Source organism: Lissotriton vulgaris, chromosome 3_1 (assembly GCF_964263255.1).
Source record: "Lissotriton vulgaris chromosome 3_1, aLisVul1.2, whole genome shotgun sequence".
In the NCBI taxonomy this organism is placed as follows: Eukaryota; Metazoa; Chordata; class Amphibia; order Caudata; family Salamandridae; genus Lissotriton; species Lissotriton vulgaris.
Window position 1 is genome coordinate 800895336 of NC_141689.1, and position 22221 is coordinate 800917556.

Genomic DNA, 22221 nt, shown 5'->3' on the forward strand with positions numbered 1-22221 from the left:
CGAGGTCGGAGCAACCCGCTGATTACTGGCTTCATGGTAACCATGACTTCCCTCTATGACACATGGTCAGTGACCTAACAGCCGGGAAACAGAAATCAATAAGAACGTGGCTGGTTGTATCCCTATGCTATGGTTAAGAGGACAAGCAGTAGGGCAAACCTCTGAAGAACAATGTAGGCCTCCAGTAGGCTGTCCTCTGAAGAACAAGTCAGACCTCAAGCAGCAAGACAGTCCTCTGGAGTACCAGGAAGTATTGCTTAAGCCTTCCACAGGTCCAGGAGTTTACTGAAGAGGTGGTTCAAGAGTACCAATATTTATACCTAGTGCCAGCCTTTGAAGTGGGGGTGACAATCTGGCTGACTCCACCAAGTAGGCTGGGGTGACAAACGACTAGTGTCTGGTTCCTTTCAGTGTATGTTGGAGGCAGCCCTTTAAAATATAAGTGGGGCAAGGAACTCCTCTATTCCACCCATCCTGGCAGGATGGCCCATCCTGCCAACAACTAGTCCCCCCTTTGTCTCACTGTCTGGGAGGCAAATATAAAGGTCAACTGTCCAGTTATTCACAGCCAGGTGATCAAGGACACTGGCAACAGTCTCCAAATGGTTACGATAAGAAAATGCAAACTTTCTAAAATTGTTTTTTTCAAATTTGACAAAATATCCGACTATTGACATTTCTATCTGCTCCCAATCAAAAAAAATAGCACTTATTAAATGTAATAGGGTAACCCAGTGTTATCCAATGGGAGAGATAGGCCTTACAGTAGTGAAAAACTAATATAGGAGTTTTTCATTAGCAGGAAATATAAAAACTTAAAAACAAGTATTTTTAAATACAATGCACCCTGCCCTATGGACTGTTTAGAGCCTATCCGATGTTTAAAAAAAGAATGGTTTAGGCCTGACAAAAGGTTTCTTTTGCCAAGTCGAATTGGCAGTTTAAATTGCACTTCAGGCTGCAATGGCAGGCCCCAGACCAGTTTGAAAGTGCTACTTAAGTGGGTGGCACAATGAGTGCTGCAGGCCCACTAGTAGTATTTAATGTACAGGCCCTTGGTACATGTAGTACCATATTCTAGGGACTTATAAGCAAATTATATATGCCAGTTAGGTGTATGCCAATAGTTCCACTAGCACATTAGCACTGGTTAGTAGTGGTAAAGTGTACAGAGTCCTAATACCAACGCCAACAAAAACAAAATTCAGAAAAGACGAGGGATGAAGGCAAAACATTTGGGGGAAGAGCACATCAAGTATGACAGGTCCAACAAATACCATGTTTTGTCTCCCCTTTAAGCGCCTGAATTCTCCTTCGGTGTACTATATAATCTAAATAACTCATCAAAAGTGAATACGTGTGATCAAAGCAAATGTATATTCTTGTTCATATTGTCATTTTCACGCACATATGATAATCAAGCTTACTTGATTATATCCATAGTATTTAATCACTGCTGTTGATCATCTTTATTTTTCATGATCATTGTGAAATGACAGTTTCCAGGAGGATGATAACTACTTGTTACAGTTGCTGTCTTGCACATTGCCTTATATTGTAAAACTAGTTGAAAGGTAATCATGCCAGTTTTTGTTCAATATTTAGTCTAAAAGTCTTCAACAACATCTATAAAATCTAGATATAGAGAGGTAAAAGTCAGAGAGTACTCCATGCCAGGTGATCGAATGACAGAGACATAAACATGCACCCGCCTTAACTGAAAGTGTGAAGCATTTGGCCTTCACTTGCTGTTGTCTCAGCTGACGGTGCTATTGCAATAGAGTACATATCAATAATGGTAGAGTATTTCTTACTGTTCATACTATCTCTAAACTTCCTTGCTTCCTTAATTTTTCTATTCTAGTTGTGGTAACTACTCATATTGTGTGCACTAAATTATGGTTTTCCTAAAAAAACATTTTCTAACATGTACATTCTACTTACAGTGATACTTGTGTGTTGTTCATTTATGAAAGAGGAGTTGGTGTTCCACCGATTTTCTCTGTCTAGTCTCATGGGACTGCACATTACCTGAAACACATCTCACAGAAACATTGCTCAATAGGTTCAGTATGAGTTTCAGTTGCACTGGTTTTTGGATTTGTTTTGGCATTGTAACTGAGTCCCTAGTGCCGGGGGGGTGGCAGAAAACTGAGTCTGCAGCTCTATAAAGCTTAGTGGAAGAAACATTTGGTGTCAATGCAGGGCTTGAACCAACTAGATCTTTGTGTGATATTGAATGACACTTTCAAGATATCAAATATTAAAATCGGAGGAGATGTCCATTGTAATATTGTTTACCTCCTTTGGGGTAAAAAGGTGCTCCCTATTTGCTGTAGGTTTGTCAAGTGCTTGACTTAGAAATGTTTGTTCCCATTTTTTGATTTCCCCATTTTTGAGATGGTTTGTGAACAGTCCTAGAATGAATGCAAATGTTAATTTGCAGAGGAAGAGCACTGCTTGTCATATCTGTCGGAAAATTGGCTACTGGATGTGTGAGTGTAAACATAACCAAAATTGAATCCAGAATGATTTTTCCCCCAGATTCATTTGAATGCAAATTAGATGCAGACACAGTTTGCTATCCCAGCACAACAGATTTCTGTGAGAAATGTGCAAAATCAGGGGCAGTTCCATAAGAATGTACCTGTAGCTCCAGTGTTGCAGTAAAACATGAAAAACAAGATGACATAAATCCAGGGTACCAGAACAATCCATTGATTCGGAGCAATGATTTTTCACAATTTTCACCAAATGCAACAAATTCACAATGACGGTCTTGAGGGGAGTGGAAGATTGCATGCTTGGTGCAATCCTAGAGCTAGACTAGAGTGGCCCATAAATAGGAAGTGAATGAAGCACTTACCCATATCATTTTCAATTGACACTGGTGCTATCCATTCAACGGTTCGTTCCATTGATGTCCCACACCTACCACTATCAGGAAGAGATGTCCAAAATGTAGGAATACTTAATAACAATAATATTAATCAGGTTACAGCAAATATGCCAGTTAGAATAGGATCAATGGAGAACAGTCACTAATCCATGTTGTGTGAATCAAGTCCTATTAATTTGACAGAGACTTGCCTTGCAAAATGGATTTTGTAGTTTATTACACATCGGATTGTGTTGCAATTGAAACCCAGGATGAAGATTCAGTATTTAAAATAAAATCAGTTCAGCTGTTCTCAGTTCTTACAAAAGATGACCTACTAATTGATTTAAGGAATACCAGGAAGGAAGAGGCATGAGATTTAATTGACAAAGAAATAGGACTCAGAATAAATGCAGGACCAGTCAGAATACAGATTCAACCAAAAGCCATTTACCCCAGAATTTGACAATATAAACGTACACAAGATGTAGAGGAGGGAATGAAGCCCGCTATTGAGAGAAGATCCTGGAGCGGGTTATTCTATGAGAGGTTGGTTGTCCTTGCAACTCTCCAGTGATGGGCATTAATAAAAATGAGTGGTAAATGGAGGGTAGTCCAAAATCTGAGAAAATAAATCAAATTATAGTCCCAGGTTGGCCAGTGGTACCAAATCTTGACGTAATATTGTCTCAGGTTCCTGTGGCTGTAGAGTGGTATACAGTCATTGACTTGTGCCAAGTGTTCTCTCCCATTCCTCGCCATGAGGATATCTATATATTTTTGCATTTTGATTCCTCAATAAAAATCTAATTTTGTGTTACAGAATGTCTCTCGATCTTTAGATAGATCCTAAAGAAAGGTTTAGAGAGTTTACAGCTGCCTGGCAACTCAGTACTAGTCCAATATATTGATGACGTATTTGTGGTATCAAAGACAAAGCAACATTGAAAGTTAGATACAATTGCTCTCCTAAACCATCTTGTTGACAATGATCACAGGGCCTCACACACAAAAATGCAGTATTTTAAAAAGAATTGATTTTCTTCTTCACCACATTGAGAAAGGCAAGGAAAGCAGCCAAGGAACAGGTTTCTACAATCCTGAAAATGAATCCTCCAGCTACCCTGAGAAAAGTGAGAACATTTTTGGGAATGCATGGCTACTGTCAGTAGATTCTGGCCTCTTCCCGGATTGTGAAGCCTTCACTGAAACTTACTCGCAATGACATGAAGGATCCAGTGCCATTTGCCAGTGAATGTGTGGAAGCCCCCAAAGAGCTCACAGAAAATCTTTGAAGTGCACTCGCTCTCGAAATGCCTGACTAAGACAAACACTTTTACTTGTTTTGCCATGAAAAAAATGGTGTGCACTTTCTGTACTTTCCCAAAACAGAAAGTGGCTTGTCACTTACATCTCTGCTACAGTAGGTCAAGTAACTGTAGCTCTTCCTGATTGTTTGAAAGTGATTGCAACGGTTTGCCTTGTAATTAAACAGAGTAATTAATTGTCGTGGTCCATCATTCAATTAAGATTTTTTCCGACCATTACTCGAGGCCAGACAAACAGCCGCCTTATGAAGTTTGAACAGACAATACCACCAGATGAAAATATATTGATCAAGACGTGCAATGTTTCTGCTGATTCTCTGCAACAACGATGAAGACCCTGACTATCATTGTTTAAATATAACATAGTTGTGTAGCAAACCAAGGCCAAATATCAAAGATGTTCACCTAGAAATTACTGATATGATTTTGTTTGTAGAGAGTTGTCTGAGAGATCAACAAGAAATACTGGAAGCAGCTTATGCATTCTGCTCTGTTTCTGAAATCATTGAAGCATCATGCTTTTCTGATATAATGTCAACACAATTGGCAGCATTAATTCGCTTGACACTAGACTGCTGTTTGGCTGAAGATTTGAGTGTGAAGATTTATAGACACAGACAATATCTTTTTTGAATGACATGATTTAGAACAGTTATGGACTCCGAGGGTCTTATACAACATGGTAGATTCAATCTGTATCTGAAGAGAGAGTCCTTTAAAATGAGTCCCAAAAAAAAGACCGCCTTCACTCATAAATCAAGTGTAGAACAGTTCACCTAGAAATTACTGATCTGACTTTGTTTGCGGAGAGTTGGCTGAGAGATCAACAGGAAATTCTGAAAGCAGCTCATGCATTCCACTCTATTTCTGAAATCATTGTAGCATCATGCTTGTCTGATATAATTTCAACACAATCGGCAGCATTAATTGCCTTGAAATTAGACTGCTGTTTGGCTGCAGATTTGAGTATGAAGATTTATAGACACAGACAATATGTTTTTTGAGTGACATATGATTTTGAACAGTTATGCACACAGAGGGTCTTATTCAACATGGTAGATTCAATCCGTATCTGAAGATAGAGTCCTATAAAATGAGTCCCCAAAGAAAAGACCGTGTTCACTCGTACATCAAGTGTGGAACAGTTCAAACATTTCACTGGCATAAACGAGTGAGCGCAGTCTTTTCTTTTGGGATTCATTTTAAAGGACTCTCTGTTCAGATACTGATTGAATCTACCATGTTGTGTAAGACCTCTAATTTTTTATAAGAACTATGTAGAACTGAATTCCAATTTGGATTTCCTATATGTTAGCCTTGGGATCCTTTTTGATGAGAAGGGGCACGTATATTTGCTTCATCTGTCTTTGCCCTGAAGAAGTCCCTGTGTGTGTGGGACAAAACGTGTTCACTGTTTTTTTCACTTTAAAAGAGATGAAAATAAAGATAAAGTTCTTATAAACGAGACTCCTGAAACTGCAATTTTTTTATTGTATGTAATTGTCATTTAGTTTGCTTTTTCACAAATTTGTGATAAGAATGTAGCAGCTTGTTCTGCTTACTCAGGACCTGTTTCTATAAGTGAATATATAAATGTGAAGTGTTCCCTTCTACCTATATTTTCTAATTTGTTTCAGGCACATGTCATTTTTAACAAGGAAAAAACATGAAGGGACCGCATCTGGTCCCAATCAAGCTGCACAGCCGTCTGATTGAATAAATCCAATATATCGATTTTACTGTTAAACTTTTTCATTCTTCCACTTTTTACTCCATAATTTATCTCCTTCTTTTTTTGTATTTCATCAATTCATTTTACTCATTTTTTACGGTTGCTCATGAATGTTCATCAAAACCACAGGAGAATTAAATGTTTCCACGTGTCACAATTTTTATTTAAAATCACCCAATGAATTTCAGGGTAAACCCTTCGTCAGGGGTATTTACAATAAAAATGATTAAATGAACACCATCATATCAGTTGTATTACTTCTACTACAAAAAATACAAAAGACACATCCTTTAACTGCTAGATTCATAAAACTGAAACATTGCGGTAATATATTTAAACTGTTATTCACTTCAACAAACCATTCCCATGCACCACAACCCATGTTTAACGCCTCTAATCTCCAAACTCTGGCATATCATAAATCAAGCAATCCCATAACCCTAAGGTACTCATAACCTCGTATTCACCCATGGACCCATTATTTCCCCACTAGCACAGCTGTGCTCTGAACGTGCTTACCGTGACATGTGTTCGACTATTTTTTAATGAAAGAGGCATTACTCGATTTCAGCTAGTGTTCTATGACACTGTTCCATGTTGCTCATATTTCCCAACGTGAGCCTCCGCACCTCAAGCGTGTTCAATAGTGGCTGCCGAACCTCGCTCAGGCCCCTCTCTGGCATTTATCACCTGTCACTCCTCCCAAGTGATTAGTCACGTGTACCCTGTGCTAGAACTAAACTACGTACCCGAATTGGGATGTAAATCACCGGCTGTTGGTCCCACTTAATGTTGGCAAATTTACATAAACACAAACGGGTCTACTTTGAATTGAGTTCAGTACTGAAGATGGTAATATGTGCTGGGGAAACACGACTCCTGTGTTATCCAATTCTTTAATATTCAAGTTATATCCCAATGTTTAATATTGTTCACCACTCCTCTTTAATCAGTGGTGCAAACTCGCCAATTTAGGATGGAAAATCATTCAATCAGTAGTGGCGCGATGCACACCAGTTTCAGTAATGGAGCATAAGGATTGGAAGAAGCTGGTGCGCACCCGCCACCTACTGATGTATTTTTACAAGGAAACATTTTTTTAAACATGTACTTCGTCAGTTTCTCTTTTCACCCATCTGTGATGCCACAAACAACAGGATGGTGAAATGGCTGAATGAGTTGAATAACCGTTCATTGAAGAGAAAGTTAAACGTCAGGTCATGTCTTCAAATCCAGGCTCAGCCCATTTGGTCTTCCATAGGTCGAAGATTGTGTACCATAAATTTGGAACTAGTGTAATCTACTATTTACAGGCCACGAAATCATGTGCTGCATAAAACAAAAGAGATTTGATCCGACTGAATCCAGCAGCATGGTGGGGTAAGAAGGGAATGCTGGCAAGTGAGGGAGTGCACAATCATACAGGGCGGGTGAGGAGTTGAGAGTTATGTTACCCTAACCCTAGAACTTTGGACAATCCAGTGTACCAGTGGAGGCTCCAAAATAATAGGTTTTACCTCCATATCTAAAAGTAGCATGATGGGACTCTAAGTGAAATGAAAAAGTGGGGGATCTCTAAAAGTGGCAGTGCTTATTTATTGAAAGACAAGACTTAAACATTTAGGGGCATATTCTCAAGGAATTATGGCCAAGTTAACAGCACTTTATTGCAGCCGAAGTGGCGATAAATTTATAGCCCCATTCACAAGCTGGTGTTAATAGCCCAAATCCCCAGTTTACCTGCGATAGTAGTAGCAAAAAACATCACCACAGATGACCCCGCAACTACCCGTTTACCTGCGATAGCAGCAGCAAAAAACATCACCACAGATGACCCCCGCAACTATCGCTAATGAGATGCAGAGTAGGCGTATCCGTGCAAAAAGCAGCGACAACACCACTCCGCAACATTCTCTATGACCAGCCAGATAGGTGATAAGAACACAAAACATACAGACAGACAGCCGATCTTCCTGAGGCGGAAAGCCGGGAAGCTAGGGACGAATTTTAAACTTTGCTTATGTTTAATTTGGAATTGCTATTTTTAACTTGCTATACTTGCAGTCACTCCGGCTGTGCTTTTCACTTCTTCACTTCACCAGACACCGCGCCGCCAATTAGGTACAACCGCGGAGGTCCAGTGAAGTTTAGCCACCATCTTGGGGGAAGTTTAGGGTGGCGGTCCAGTCGCCGGGCCCCTCCCGCCCTCACTGCTCATCAGACGCGCTTCTGGCATCGCGCGCATTAGACAGACAGCCGATCTTCCTGAGGCGGAAAGCCGGGCAGCTAGGGACGAATTTTAAACTTTGCTTATGTTTAATTTGGAATTGCTATTTTTAACTTGCTGTACTTGCAGTTACTCCGGCTGTGCTTTTCACTTCTTCACTTCATCAGACACCGCGCCGCCAATTAGGTGCAACCGCGGAGGTCCAGTGAAGTTTAGCCGCCATCTTGGGGGAAGTTTAGGGTGGCGGTCCAGTCGCCGGGCCCCTTCAGCCCTCACCTGCTAGATATGGCCGTCCTCACTCGGCCGCGCAGCGGACGAGCGCAGCAGGTGTGCCTGCAGCGCGCCAGCGGCGCGCCAATGGCAAGCCCGTCTGCGCTCGTCCGCGACCATGACACAGCCGGGGACGGTCCCCCTGCCCGTTTAAACATCATAGATAGGACGACATATACCAAACGGAGATACTTGCCCTCAGGCCCACTCGGCGCCCTCACTCTTTGCTCTACTCATCTGATACCCAAAGTTTAGATCATTCATGTAAATGTTGTAGCTTCTCGTTGAACGCCCACAACACACGGGATAGAGCCTCACACTTGCTTAGCCCTGCCGTCTACCAGGAGCCCAATGCGATAATAACCCTCAAACCTGCACTCATAAACTGTAGATCTTTGGTAAAACATGCTTTTGACATCTTGCATACCCTTTTGGATAATGATTGGGACCTCCTTTTCCTGACAGAAACGTGGTTAAGTGAAGTGACAAACCCTGCCCTGAATCTGGCTATTCCGGAAGGCTATAGTATTATATGTGCCAACCGTCATAACGGCAAGCAAGGAGGGGGTGTGGCAATTATTTATAAATCTATTTGGACTGTGACCACTTCGCACTACTACCAAATCGACTGTATTGAAGGCCTTTCCTTCTGTATTAGACTCTCTGCCTCAATCTCATGCTCGGGCATTTTAATATATCGTCCCCCTCAGTCCAGCCCTTCCCATCTTCCTGCCCTGGCACACTATATCATTCAAGCTTGCACACGATATGCCAATTTCACGGCTTTAGGGGATTTTAATTTGCATGTGGATGATGCCACTTGCCCTCTCAGCCAGAATTTTATTTCCACTCTGACGGCCTGCAATCTTATTCAACTTGTGGAGTTATTTACCCACAGAGCAGGCCACACATTAGATCTAATTTGTTATAATCTTCCCGGTATTAGTGCTGAGAAGCCCTTGCCAGTGATTTGGTCGGATCACTATCTCATCCCTTTTTCTATTTGCATGACTCATTCAGATAGACCACCCTCTATCCCAAAGGAATTCGGTAGAAACTGGAGCAAAATTACCCTTGAATCCCTTCAAGAGCACTTAAAAGATTCTCGGCCATCCTTAGATCCCGATCCGAACTTATGCATTGCCAATTTAGACCAATGGATGGGCCAGGCAATTGATTCACTGGCCCCACTTAGACCTATTAAAACCTTTAGGTCGATACCAGCAGCCCCCTGGTACACGGATGAACTACGACAGAAAAAAGCTTTGTGCAAGGTACTAGAACGCAGCTGGAGACAGAATTATTCCCTTGAATGCAAAACTGAGAACCGGGCAGCCCTTAAAGAATACCGCAAATTATTTATTAAATATAAAAGAAGCTACTTATCAGATAGGATTGATAAAGCTACCAATGCCCCAAGAGAGATCTTTAATATTGTTAGATCTTTTACCGATCCTCAGGCTCTGAAGCGACATCCGCCCGCCTCTCAGTCTCTCTGCAATCAACTCTCTGAGTTTTTGGAGGAGAAGATTGCGCTTATTCATGCCTCTTTTCCTACTAAGGAGAGCTTTGTTCTCGAGGAGGAATTGACTGCTTTTAATACTTCGGCCCCCATTTTAGCTGAATTTGCCTAAATCTCTGTAGACACTTCTCTTGAGGAATTATTTAAATGTAAGTCGGGGTCTCCTAAAGACCCTTGGCCAGCAAAACAATACAAGGCGCTAGCCTCTTTTCTCAATCCCCACCTTAACACCATATGGAATTCTTCCCTGAGAGCGGGCACGTTTCCGGACGTCTGGAAACATGCGCTCCTTGTCCCTATTTTGAAGAAACCCGATGTGGACCCGGATACTCCGGGAAATTATAGGCCGATTTCCCTTCTTCCAGCCCCAAGATCTTGGAAAAGCTGGCTCATCAACAACTTGCCAGCTTTCTAGAGTTCCATGGGCTTCTGCATGACTCCCAGCATGGATTTCGCTCAGGCCACAGCACGGAGTCGGCCCTGATTGAAATGGCGGACTCAGTGCGGTGGACGCTGGATCGTGGGTCGAGGGTGGTGTTAGTGCTGCTGGATATTTCAGCAGCATTTGACACCGTCTCTCAAACGATCCTGCTGAGACGGCTGAGATCCATCGGCATTCAAGGCACGGTGCTGAAATGGATTGCGTCATTCTTATCGAACCGTACTCAACAGTCCATACTCCACCTTACTTCTCTTCAGCCAGGCCACTTAAATGGGGAGTTCCTCAGGGCTCCTCGTTGAGCCCTCTCCTCTTTAATGTGCATTTTTTACCCCCTGGCTGAAATGATCGCACAGGCAGGCATTAAAACTACATCATATGCCGGCGACATTCAGCTCCTTTTCTCTTTCGATGAGCCTACTTCTATTACGTTTGATCCCTTGAAGTCATGCCTTAGGAACATCGCAAAATGGATGGATGCAAACTCTCTTAGACTTAATGCAGGAAAGACGGAAGTTCTGTTCTTTAACCAAACATCTCCATTAGATTCTAACCTATGGTGGCCGGAAGATCTAAGCAAGGCTCCTGACCCTAAGGAATCGGTTAGAAATCTGGGGGTTCGTTGGGACAATCTTTTGGTTCCCAGGTTCAAACAGTCGCAGATGCCTGCTTCTCCAGAATTAAAATTATAAAAAAGATTGTAAATTACCTGCCCTGTGATAACCGTAAAACCATAGTCCATGCCCTTATTACCTCATATCTTGACTATGCTAACGGTCTTTATCTGGGTCTGACAGCAGGTTTGGGTCATAGACTTCAGACAGTGCAAAACGCTGCGGCCCGTTTGGTGGAGGGCATTCCACCTAGGCAACACATATCCCCTTACCTCCGCAAATTACACTGGCTCCCAATCCCGAAAAGAATAGAGTTCAAAGCCTTGACACTGGCCTACCATACCACCAAAGGCAAAGGCCCTGCTCATCTTATGTCCATTCTGCTCCCCATTGCAATTCTAGAACTCTCCGGTCCAATTCACAACTGCTGTTAGTTACCCCCGAGATTTAGAAGATATCGATCTGGAGGTAAAACTTTTGAGGTGTGCGCCACATGGTGCTGGAATAATCTTCCGCTCTCACTCCGTTTAAGTAGGTCGGAGTTCGAATTCCGTAAATCCCTCAAGACTTTTCTTTTTGGCTCTTAATTTCCACCTATGACTTTTCGCTCTCTGATCTATTAGCGCCGGGACACCCCGTTGGGGTAGGTGCGCGCTTTACACAAATAAAATAAACATGCGATAAGGTGCGTTACCAGCAGGAAATTAACACCTGTTCTGACCTGTTGTAAAGTCGGACGACAGCCTGCTCCACAAAAGGGAGCCCAGGCCAGAGCCACACCCCGGAAGGGCAACAGATGCCATTGAGCCAATGATCACGCAGCGCGGTGCCCCAACAGGGCTACAACACCCACTGCCAGCACCCCCCCTCCCCCCGGACCAACACTGAGGTAGCGCAGACAAAGACAGAGAACCTCAGAACATGCACCAACCTCACAGACCCAACATCAGAGAATGTCATTGCCCACTACATGCTTGAAGGGACAACCACCCTCCGCATCCTGACCACCATTGTTCACAGGCTGATGGTACCAACATAGTGGAGAACCAACATCCCACCTCAGACAAAGCTGCTGGCTGTGCTGCACGTGTCGGCCTCTGGTACCCTCCAACCAACAACCTCATGAGACGGAGGAGTCACACAGCGAGCCCAATCCAAGTCCCTCACAACAACCATGGATGACACCATCAGCTTGGTACCCCACTATCTATACTACCCCCACACTGCGCAGAAACAGCCAGAGACTAATCAAGGCACCTACGCCCAACTGGCTTCCCACACGGGTCAGGGGGCAATTGACTGCACACATGTCCTACTTGTGCCCCATGTCAAACCTGCAGACAATAAGCGCAACAGAAAGCACACATATCCCACCAATGTGCAGGCAATAGTGGACCACCAGGGAATCTCCACCAACGTCGATGCCAACCACCCAGGCAGTGTGCATGATCCCTACACCTTCCGACAGTCCATCATCAACCTGAGCTACCTGGATGGCACCCACAGAAATGCATCGCTACTTGGCAAATACCAAATGAACCCAATACACACCTCAACTCCACAATCATGCAACTCACAACACAAATGCACACGTCACAAGCTCACATACAACATTCCAAACAACATGCACACCCACCAGACACAACAGCACAACTCACTGTGGGTACGTGGGACAGCAATGTGCATCAGCCATCAACGCCATGGCACCTCAGCCACACAATAGCAGGATTTGGGAAGAGGTTGGGACCAGGCATATGCGAAAGAGGCAAGTGACCGATGAGCCAAGTTTGGCGTGGCTGTGAGGGCTAGACTGCAGTATTCAGACCACACACATATCCATGTCAACACACACAGCTGGTGTTTGGAGTGTAGTGGACAGTGGACGCAACCATGTCACCCCAGTCAGTGGGGAAGAACATGGAAATATAGCTTGTTACGTCACCCCCATAAACGTGAGCGGAGTGGGCTGGCCTGAGGTACGTCATGGCAGCATAGGAGTGTGAATAACAGGCATGTAACTCTGGGCATGTTCCACTCCGGAATGCCCAACGTCTTTGGTCACACAATTGGAACTGAGCATCGATTTTTCAAAGGCAGAGTACATTTCATTGCACGCAAGGAGAGGTGTAAGAGGATGACGCGTTGCAGTTGGGAGGAAAAAGGATCATTGTTATGGAGGTAATCGAACACTACAGACAACTGCCCTGGTGTCGCTAACTCTGTGCATCGTGAGCTACGAGACGTGGCTGTTTGGCCACTGCTGGCCGCTGACTACGGCCTACACTGCGGTCCAGTAGGTCACACAGTCTTGCTTTAGCAATGGCGGTGATCATATCAGTGTTCCTGCATCATCGCAGACTGCATCCAGTCTCAGCCTAGGTGCCACTAAGTCTGTTCCCCAACATTCATGGGCACTCTCTGGTTGAACTTTGGTGGCGACTGAGTCTATGGACTACGGGGTAGTTTTCATCTTCATGTAGCTGATACCGAATTGGTGGTGGTAATGAGGCTGTAGCATTTCACTCCTCCATTTGCTGCTTCTGGACGGCTACTGCCCTCTCCATCATGCCCTGGAGGACACCTTCCACTGACCCCCATGACCCTCCGCCACAGTCCCCTTGGACATTAATGAGGATCCTCTCAGTCTGCGTGGCCCTACCTCAGTGGACCACAAGTCACCATCCAGTGGCGGTATTCCTGTGCCGGCCGCTGTGCATCTGGGGCCACTAACTCTGTGCAGCTCAAGTTAGGGACACTGTCTGATTGAATATTGGATGACCTCTGAGACGATGGCCTTGGGGTCATCAACACCATGTGTCTGTGGCCCTGAGCTGTCCGCTGCCTCCAGCCTCAACTGTGGTCCACCAGGGATCACACATCCAATCGAGTCCTGACCGGCCCAGTTGTGGCACCACCGCAAGAGGCACACGCCACCATCGCCAGGACCACCTCCAACTGCCATCTGCCAGAGTTGAAACAGTGGTACTGGCAAGCTGACGCAGTTGCTCACACCTGTCGTGGATGCCATCATCTGCCTGATATCCTGCTCAGCACTCCAGGTGCCACTGATCCAGTGCACCGCAACCCATGGACCGTTACTGATTGAGTTTTGTGCTGTGGAGAGGTTGCGCAGAAATGTCATCTCAGGCAGTGTGGGAGACCTGGGACGATGATGAGGAAGACGATGCAGGTGTAACATACCCCACTGCAGCTGCATTAGGTATATCCCAAAGGGACACAATACAAGACATTTTCTTAACATTGGCGTGCTCAGCTCTAGTGCCCCAACCTCAGTGCACTGCAACTCACGGACACTTCTGTTTGCATATTGGGTGACCTCTGTACTTGCTCCTGCTACCTGCATGTTGCTCTGCAGTTGACCCTGTAATGCTGGTGTTTTCTGTTTCCATTTTAATGGCGTTTACTGTTCAAGTTGTTGCCAGCACCAAACCCTCCGTGTGGGCTAGCTTACACTCACCCCACACACATCCAGTACAGGCGTCACTGTACATGTGGCCCTGCCAAAAAAGGGGCGGGCGCACATGCCTGTAGCCAGTTCCACATACTATCTGCATGTGCCCCTGTGGTCATGTTGTATGCATGAGGGCCCTGGGCCCTACGACATCACATTGTGCTGTGTACAGCGGATGCAGACATGTCACCGCAAGCAGCGGGTTAGAGCTTGGACATGCAGCTTTGTCATCACACACTCAATACGTAAGAGGAGTGGGCTGGGCCGTCGTACACAGAGCCAATGTGGGTGTGTGACTGAAAATTACATTCCTCTGGGCGTGGTTCTGTACTGTAAATGTGCATATGCATGTGTCTCTGTGGCAGTGTGGGTCTCATTTGTGGGGAGTAGGTGGTCCCTGAAGGGTATTAGACAGCCAGTATGTGATCTAGTTCGTCTTCCATGGGTTCGGAGCCCACCCTCACCTGTTTGGTCACCTCCTTTTGGCATTCAGACACCTGGCATAGGAAGGGCATGTGTGGCTCGGTGAAGTGTTGTGAGCCAGCCGTGCTTGCGGGGGCTTCCTGCTGTGTGGTGTGTTGCAGGGGCTGTATTCTCCGCTATGTTGCTTGGCTGCCCTGGTCCTGGTGGGGGGTTGCGTGGGATGTCCATGGGCTGTTGTAGGGCGTCGGTGTCGAAGGTGTGGTGGTCCTCTCCGGCATCACTGATAAGTAGTCTGCTCTGCTGGAGGTGTTGTGTGCCCCTCTGCAATGTGAAGGGGAGATGCATGTAGACATTGTGTTGACATGTTTGCTGGCTCATTGTTCTTATTTACATGCAGTCTGTATGACAATGTACATTGTTCTGTTTTGGAGGTGCTGATTTAGATGCGGGACAGTGGATATTTGGACTCAATGACGGTAGTGAGGTTGTACGCGTAGATGTCCATTTCACAGTTTCCAGCTCTGTTAGATGTAGTATGCCTGTTTCTGCACGTGAATGGAGCCAGTAGTGTCCTCTGTACTGCATTGTTGAGGTTGCACATTCTACCACCTTGCCGTCAATGTGGATGTGCTGTTCTTGCTATGTATTTGTGCTGCAGTGTGCCACGAGGATCAGGGACATGATCTAGGGTAATTGTGGGTGTGCAGTGTGCTACACGTTGTTGTGCATTTGTGTCATTGTGCCTATCTTCCCCCATCCCCCCAGTCCCAGGTCGTTACTCACACTGTTGATGTTGTGTCAGGTCCTCCCGAGCTATGTCCGGACTCCGCACTCCTTGCTCCGTCTCCACACTGATGTCTGTGGCCTCCGTTTCCTCCAGCTCCTCCTGTGGTGCAGGACTCACACCTCCTGTCACCGTTCCTGCCTTCCTGTTTGCAGCGGCTTTGTGCCTGGTTTAGTTTTTTGCATCATGCCAGCGCCTCTTGGCCTCCTCCGTTGGCCTCCTCGACACTCCAACTGCGTTCATGGTAGACTAATTGTGGGTCAGTTGATGGTAGTGTTCTGTCATCTTCGTGATGTTGATCTTGTTTTCCTGTGGACTTCACCCCGTCTTCCTCTCCCTCTTCTCCTTGGCCTTCCCCGGCCCCGTTGTTCCTTGCTGCTGGTCTGTGTGGCTTGTGAGATTCGCGTTGGCCTCTGCGCTCGGTCAGGATGCATCCATGTTGCTACGCACTTTGGATTGTTTCTGGTGTGTTGTTTTTGTAGCTTTTATAGTGCATTTTCCCACCAGATGCTTGGGATTGCAGGCCTGCTGCTGGTTTTAGCTGTTTCTTTGTATCGCGATTGGCCTCATCGAAAGATTTTTTGCATTCGTGTTTCACATTTTTGCAGCGTGGCATTGATTTTAACGCGGTCATTTGAAGCGTTATCTGGAGACTATCACATGGTACCGCCGTGTTGTGAATAATTAGGTAACACAACGTTATTTTCCCACGATAGACCGCGATGTTGAGGGTTGGGTTGTTACTTTTGCAATGGTTATCACACGTTCTTGAGAATATGCCCCTTGGTGTCCGGTTCACAAAGGCAACTTATGCTTTTACGCAAGATTACACTTTTTTGGTATTCACAAACAAATGTTTGAATAGTAACTTTACGACTGCGAAGACTCCGCATTCGGGGCAGAGAACTACACACATAAAAAGACAGGTCTGTCCTATCTTTTTATATGTGGAGTTCTCTGCCCCGACTGCAAAGTCTAATTAGTTGTAAACTTACTGTTACATTTTTGGTTTGTAAATACGAAAAAGAGGAACTTACACATAAGTGTAAGTTTTCCTTTGTGAATTTGGCCCATAAACTATATTTCTGCATTTCTCAAAGTGTACCTCCTAACCAGCATTTTGTATCCTCTGTGACCTTTCCATTACTCTATCCATATATATAACACAACAACACAACAACTGACATACACATAAAACTAACCAGGGCTCTTGTCTTTGCCAATGGTTGGTAGCTTTCTAAAATAAATGAGTAGCAACAATGATATTGTTGTACATAATTATTATTGAAAATGTTTCAATTCTGTAATTGTGAGACTCTAAAATAAAGGTTACTGAAGAAAGGGGAGCGGTCTTTAGAGTATCTGTTATATTCTCTCAGTGTTAGACATGCAAACCCTGTATCTTTCCACATCTCCTCCATCTGCTTATCTTGCACCTCATTTCTTCCCTCCTCAGCACCTTCTTTTCACTTTCCCCGAATGCTCTTCCTCGCATCTCATTCTCTTTACCACCTCACAAACACACAACGCCCCCACTCACTTATAAGCCCTGCATTTTCTCTAACCGTATCAATATTTTGACAACTGTGTACCGCCTTCATACACATTTGCACAGAATCACAATTTCAACTGTGATACATGACTATTGCTGTATGCATTCTGCAGAGAGGCCGAGTATTGGTTGGCCAGGTTTTCTAAATACCTTTTTGACCAACTGACAAGCACATTGAGAAACTCATGCTGCCTTCAGTCTCAGGTACAGAGCTTTCAATTGTGGCCAGTTATAAACACCTGGTGGTGACTCAGTTCAATGTATGCACTATACATGAGCAATATGCTGCACGAAAAAAATGCAAAAACACAACATCCTGGAAATAACCGACACGCTAGGGAATGCAAGAAGAGGTGAAACATACACTATACATAAGACCTAAATCACTGACATGGATAACCTTAACATTTTTTACAATAATTGTTCAGTATTCAATCAGTTTTTTGCCTCTGCTGTAAAAGACATGACTATAAGGATAAATAAGGACCCGTCTCAATACCCATTTTCAGGGGTGTAACTTTGGGGAGAAGGGTTGTTACATTCCCCTGATAAATGTATTTTCTGATGAATAGCTGGGTACAGGTGCATTCAGTCGGGTATGATGAGGTGTCTGTCAGATTTCAACCGCGTTTTTTGCATGCACACAGACAAAATCATGCACACTCTCATCTCGGATTTGAAAGTCCCTAAAAATGTTGGTAATTTTACAGTTTGTTGAGTTTCTCTTACTCAGTACTCCTACCAACCTGCATTTCCTCCCTTTAAGCCGCCCCCCCATGAGTCCTGCTTGTCGTATAAAGCATTTTAAAATTATATGCCAACATGATTTTTGGGAAAATCTGAAGCTCACACACCCCCAATCTTACTGACGAAGATACATCTCTGTCCATTTTTAGGTCGAGCCTAGGCAGTGCGCATGCGTTGTCTGCAAGACCTGGAGTAATCCCTATATGGAGAAAAATCCCGCCTGCTGCTTTCAATTGATTCCCTCCGACGTTGGTCGGATATCCTGTCTCCTTATTGGCTTCACTCATGAAACGTTACTTCCGTTACATGGGAAGCAGCACCGACCAACTACGGTTTAGTTACATCAAGCGCGCAACACCCATTGGGCTCACGGGGCGAAATGGAGTTGTAGAGGATGTGGCATTTAGTTGGAGCATAGGCATAGAGCATGCGAAGCCTGGTGTTGCTCTCAGAGTTCACCTCCTCCTCCTGTATCCTACCTCCCATAGTGCTGGTCGACACCCTTTCTGCCTGCGGGAATAGGCAATCTCCTCCCCGGGAGCAACTGGGCCTTTGTGTTGATGCTTCCTACAGCTTTCCCCGGTGTTGTGTGGCCTGAAGAAACCCCGTCATTAACAAGGTGGCTACTTCATAGTTGCATACCTCCACCTTGTTCATTGGAGTGAACTTTCAGATTTCTAAATATTAAATTGTACTTTCATTGTGGCATCGTTATAGCGTCTATAATTCATATTAATTAGGAAAGTACGCTACTTTTCAGGGGCTTTTATGCACAGTTTTCCACTGTTTTCTTTTAATTTATTAAATTGATTCCGCCAGTGCATGTGTGGTAGTGGGAGCCTTGCCCACAATATTTAAATTAGAAGCATGTGATTGACTGTATTGTCTACTGGCAAAAAAATCTTCTGGCCACACGTTTTTGGATTGTTCGCAAACCGCTGACACAGAGTCACTTTTAAAAAAAATTAATACATTTCCTTTGAAGCAATACACGTTTTGTTTAGATCTTTTTTGGTAAGGCACTCGCATTCTGCATGCAAACGTGTATGATAAGTGTGGCTCACTTGTTAGAGCGGCAGACTCTGAAGCAGAGATCAGGCCCGGGACCATGGTTCAAGTCCTGACGCGGCAGGGTCTTGGGCTCAATGTCCGCGGACTCGATAATTCTCGCCTCGGTGCCTATTCTAATCATGGGTCCCAGGCTGCAACTCTCGGCAATAGCTTGCTTAATCTCCACAACGGCCCCTACAACACTGGGATGCCTGGCTTCACCTTCGGGGGGTGCCCAGGAGGGGCATCTCACAGGGAGAGCCGGGAAGGGTTTCACAGCATTATACAGCGCCGGGACGCCCCGTTGGGGCCGCTGTGCGCTTTACAAAATACACTACATTTACATTTACATTTACTACATAATGCCCGGAGCACAACGCTCGAGTCAAGCTTCAAGCTTGTTGTGAGAGCGGTATCAAATGGAAACATCTGCTTTCAAAGTGTCTGGCTAACAGTTTGCTTTGTTAGTTGATATAAGCACTCACGTGAAAGTTCTGGAAAGGAGCTGCTTCGTCCCGCAGTTTGTTGTATCTACTACTGACTGTACCACAAAAACTCCCCAATGGGCCAGAAGGGTATTCTTGCATTAGCTACTTAGCATGCTATTATTAAGTGTGGGTGCAAGCATTTGAAATGCAATAGGTCTCGCATTACTGAACTGAACTGAAAGTTTGAGCTATTACCGTTGCATTATTATTAGGAACACCAATACCTCAAAATGTCACTAATGCGTTGCCAATGCTTGCCATTCATTGTGCTAATTAAACTTAGTGTTGTCAAAGGAGTTAGCTGCTAGATATTTTCTCATTGTCGACGTGGAATTTCTAAATGAATTCTCGTATATTTTGGGATTTCTCAGATTATTGCTAGATTAGTAGCATAGGGAAGACGTGTTTTACTATAACTCTCTTCATCGGTAGACCCCAATGAACGAGGCCACGAGCATTTTTGAAAATGCTGTAACTACATTGTCAAGTACCAAATATCACCAAATATGCCTCCACAAGCCCAACTTAAGAGACCTGTCTCCTGCATGTGTAGAGATGGAGAGAGCCTGTCTGGGAGGCAAACTTCTGCAGAAATAGCCATTCTCCGCACACCAGTTCGGTCAAGATATATCTGGGCATGTGTGTGTCAGGAAAAGATACCTTTTTCATGCACACAATGTGACCCTGATTCGGACGCACGCAGAGGTTTGCTCTGCACCCACTTGAACACTAGCAGAGGAGCAGAAAGAGAGCAGAGGCTGCTTTTCTTCACGTGTCCTGAAAACCGCAGAAAGACACAGTACAATTTTAATAGAAAGTGCGTAAATATAGAAAGTTGATAAGGTCGTGATTTCCTGTAGCTCTTCATTTTTTTTTTTGCCAATGCTTTCACATAGATTACAATTTTTATAACACAAATGTAGTTTTCTTTTTATCTTTCTTGCTCATCCTTAAAGGGTTGTGATTTTCAGTGCAGGCATTAGAACTGATGTGTGGCGTGTGATATTAACCCAGTCAAGGAGAGATGGCTCTTGGCAGGAGAACAGTTCTGAGTCTGCAGCGCAATAAAGAGAGCCAGAGTGAATACCTCTCTGCCATTTCCACTGGTACCACAATATCATAAAAAGCACGCATCTATCAGATTTTCCTTTATTTTTTTTGATCTCACATTTGATGCAACTATGACCAATGCGAGGCTGTAAGTGTATTTTACTTGAAATGACGAAACAAGAAATTCTTCTGCTCCATTTGTGCGTTATTAGTCATAAGGAAATGGAGGGTCAAAGAGAAAACCCGCATTTAACCATATATGAAGCAAAATAATTATATATTTTTGTGAAAAACGGTCATAAATACGCACAGGTGAACTCGCTGCCCCTGTGACGCGACTCAACGTTTACGCCTGTTGAACCGCTGAACAGCGCCTGACCACTTTTTTGTGACGCATTTTTTCTATCTTTAAGGCTTCACAGAAATATTCTGCCAAGCACGGCTTTCTCACCACGCTTTTGCTTGGCATGTTTATTGCTTCGGAGGGATGCGATTAGAAATGCATTATTTGGCAATAAAAATGATAAAATTACAGACGAAAGCAATATTTAAACAAAAGTTGCAGGTGGGACAACCTACAATACCGAGCTGCCTTCATTAACCAAGCACTTGAATTGATGTGTTTTATTAGATGCTTAATGCTGTATGTAGTTAAATGTGTTGCACACATTAAACATTATATGTCTTCATCGAAATAGATTGCAACACATCTGTGAATGATTGAATACTATATTTTTGCGAGCATCCTCCTGCCTTTTCTACTGAATAGGGGGAAAATATCGCAAATGTTTATTGTACTGCTCATATCAGTACAATTAATGACTCAGGTGTGCCTGTGTTAGGTTAACTTTAGCCCTACACTGCTGTTCATGTGAATCAATGTTACTACAGAATACGTTCTACTTAAGACTCCCATAAAAACTGATGAGGGTTAATGTAGATTTTCCTAGTTATTATGACGGAAAGTCTTCATTTTTATTAAAGACACAGAGGAGAGTATTATGCTTTCTTATCTTGCATTTATTATCATAGCAGCCAAGATAAGTGTAAAAACTACAGTTCCCAGGGGCCCAGGTATACCACACTGGCCAATGGGAATGCATTAAAAATCATACCTAAAAACCAATCATGAAAAAGTAACCTATAAAATGTCATATCTGACTGCGCAGCTTCCTCTTTTCGCTGACGAGCAGCTCAGATAGTCATAAAACAGTGGAACAATTGCCAAAACAATAGAAAAAGCCAAAGTCCAGGAGCAAAGATCTTGAGCCCTATTCATCAAGGAGAAGGGAGCAACAGGATTCGTTGTAGAGGCCTCAAGTCCAGACGGAGAGATGAACTGTCGAGGAGGAGACCAAATCCGATGAGAAACAGAATCCTTACGATGATGCAGGTGGCAGTGCCGGATTTGCTGAAGGGAGGGAGAAACACAGGTTAGCAGTATAGAGGTGGGATAATACTCGCCTCCATGTCTTTAATATAATTAAGACTTTTCGTCATAAGAACTAGGAAAATCTACATTTTATGGAAAGACTGGAGGCTCCGATTATGCTTGTTTAAAGCACATTAACTACCAAAGAAGCCACAGTATCAACAGGTTTGCAATAAAACATTCGAAAAACTGTAATTAGTCCAGTCTGCTGAT